Raw genomic sequence first — 3,445 nt, 5'->3', positions numbered from 1 at the left:
CTCCTTAATGTGAAGACATTTTAGAAGGAAATTCGCATTCCTATGGATGGCAGGCATACGCTCATTGAATTTGGCTATATTCCTCACCATTAACACTGGCCTCCTAGTAATACAATCCTCCTTCTTGCCATAATCTTCTGGAAAGGGGATCATAAGCCTTTCATCTATACTACCCATAGCTATCTCAAATAAGCCTAAAAATTCCTTCTTAAAACGCATTACGCCATGAAGTGTTGCCTCATTTTCGCAAATGCCTGCTCGCATCAAGATGGCCGAGAATTCAACAGGGATGTCGCAATTAACCCTGTAGCAAAATTCTCGCCTGAAGTGTTCTTCCCCCATGATTACTTGAATTGCCTTGAGGGTGATGTCGTCAACATCCTTGAGGACCTTATACCACCTTTCTGCCTTAATTTCACCTTGAAAAGCCATGAGCTTGTTATCACTAGTCGATACCAATTTGATATTTGACTCCATTGATAGAGTACTCAACACAAAATCTAGAAACCTTCGTCAGAAAAATACATCCTACATACCAATGTATATAAAGAGAAAATCCAAGTACTGATCACAAAGAACCATCAATTCACATGATTACTAGTGAGGTGGCTCTTACATAATTACGCCAGAGTCACTTGATGTATTCATTAATTATACTCCCTCCGTCATTTCAAGTAATTATTACCCCATCATTCTGTGAAAATCGATTTCCAAGACTAGCCTAAGTCTTAGTTTGGATAAATAAATGTACATAATAGTATATCTGTGTGTGTGTGTGTGTGTGTGTGTGTACACACACAAATATGTACACATATACATATACATATACATATGTGTATATGTATATGTATATGTATATGTGTGTGTGTGTGTGTGTGTGTGTGTGTGTGTGTACATATAAGTACATCTTGAGTTGGCCTAGTAGTGGAGAATTTGTGCTCTTGAAAGAGAGGTCACAAGTTCAAATCCCACAAGGGGGTAAGGTATGGACACCTCATCGGCTTTGACCTGTTACTGATAAATAAAATAAAATAAAATTACATGTGTGTGTGTGTGTGTGTGTGTGTGTGTTAGAAGATCTAAGAAAATCTATATTTGTGTATATATATGAATATGTATATACAAATGTACTAATCAGGAATTTATTAAAGAATAGACTAATCTTAATTTCTCTTGAGAATGATTCAAATTATAATCTTTCAACATATCTTGTACTATATAATTTTATCATTTTATTTAGATTTACTTGGATTTATGTTCATTCTCTTAATAATATACTACTAGAAGTGAATACAAAGTACTTGTGTATTATGTTGTGTTTTTATTGTTTCTCCTATCTCTTAATGTTAGACATATCAGTTTTTATATTATAATAACTAGTAATGCTTACACCCATAGTCACCCTTGGTTAGTGTGGTGTCATAAATGGTAACCTCTTACAATTTTACACTCATTTTTGTGCTCTTGGCTTGGTGTGTCTCCTCCTAGCTCTTTCCCAAGCGTATTTTTATCTTTGCACTGCAAAACTGATGTCATGTGACTATATGGTGATCTAGGTCTCTATCCTGAGCATGTGCACACATGTGCCACCTTTTATTCACCCCCTTTTGGGTGGACTAGGACACTAGTTGCCCTTGTCCTAGTGGACTAGGATGCTAGGCACCATAGTCCCCCTAGAATGGGCCCATTTTTAACTATATCAATGTATTGATTCCTTCTAGTTGATTCCCAATCCCAATATTTAAATATGACCCTTGGAGGTCGGCCTAATTTATGAAATACCTTGGAAATCCTATCTAAGAGCATCTTTCTTCATTCATTTTTAATCCTAAGCATACCTCAAGTAACCACAAGCATGCATATTTAATCTCACCATGTCCTACATCATTCAAGAGTAAATATTATTTAGATTTGAACATTATGGAGTAGCAAGTTGTAGTAATATTCATGCAAGTGGAATTTTGGTGATTGAACCTCTTATATCTTGTCATATCATGTTCTTGCATCAATATTTATGTCTTATTCAAAGATAATTGCATTATCATTGTCATCAACATCAAGCTTGAGGTATAATATTACATATCCAACATTTTACTTCAGAGCTTTTCTTTTATTTATTTCATCGAGGGTTAATTCTAGACCTTGGGGATTGACCTAGGCAAACCCCTCTCAACCCAACACCATTTTTTCTCTCTTTTGTGTGTAGGTGATGATTTTTGAAGAGAAGGAATATAGATCCAGAAAGTATGGACTGAGACAAATTGAACTAGATTTTATAAAACCAGAAAACCCTAGACACTACAATCGACAAATAGTGTCTAGCACTTTTTTGACAAAATTTCAAGAGGATATTCTAAGGAACATCCTAATGCTAAAATTGTTTTCAATAGCTAAAAATAACACCTTTAGGACTAGGTTGCCTAGGTCCATAGTCATATAGTTTCGAGCTCAAATTTTAAGCACAAGTTCCGCTTTGCTTCCCATTTCCAGATGTATGTCCAATGTCTACATATACGTTCTAGAACTCACTATGGATGTTGATTACTTTCAATTTTCAACATTAACCCTAATTATCATCATTTCCAATATCAAATTCTAAATTCAATTCAATAGAATAATCAATACCCATCTCTTCCAATATGTTTGAGTTTGGATCTATTGATTATTATTCAATGTAGTGTCGAGGTAAGTGATTTTGATTCCTAGTTTAATAATGGATCTCATTTGTAACAGTTGAACATTATATTTTGGTGAATTCGACACTTTTTACATTTTGCATATTTCTAATTGGGTATTTTCATATATCTAATTTTTCACTATATAATTTACAAAATCTGATTGGTTTATTATTTCACATGTGATTATATTGTTTATTAACTATATTTATTATAATCATATGTTGGATAATGGCTTCTTTCACTTTATGTAGCTTGCATTCATTCATAGCACTTTAATGTATTGCATCATGATGGCTTCAAAGATTTTGCCTACATTTAAATCATTTCTTAAAGTTTTCATACATGCTTCATGTTGCTATATGATAATATTATTAAAGATATTAATGGACTGTTCGAATTACATTAAAGCTTTAGTGAATGTGTCAAGTGGTACATTTGGTAATCCTCCAAGGAATGGCATTGAAATGAATCATACTTGTACCTCTCCTAGAGTATCTTTTATTCATGAGGAAAGAGTTAATGCTCCTATCAATGATCTCTTCAATGGAGATGCAACATTGAAGAGTAATGATGAATCCTCTTATCCCAAGGGTAGTTTGGTGCAAGAGGGACAAGGTAAGCATATTAATCTTAGCACTTCTATCACTATAAATCCTCCTTGTTATTCAAGAGATTGTCTTAGCCATCAACATGCCTTGAGACAAGATGATGTTATGCATTTCCTTCATGTTATGTCACCTAACATAACATTGAGTAGAGACAAAGCT

Source organism: Cryptomeria japonica, chromosome 11 (genome assembly GCF_030272615.1).
Source record: "Cryptomeria japonica chromosome 11, Sugi_1.0, whole genome shotgun sequence".
NCBI lineage: Eukaryota > Viridiplantae > Streptophyta > Pinopsida > Cupressales > Cupressaceae > Cryptomeria > Cryptomeria japonica.
This window is presented reverse-complemented; position numbering follows the sequence as displayed.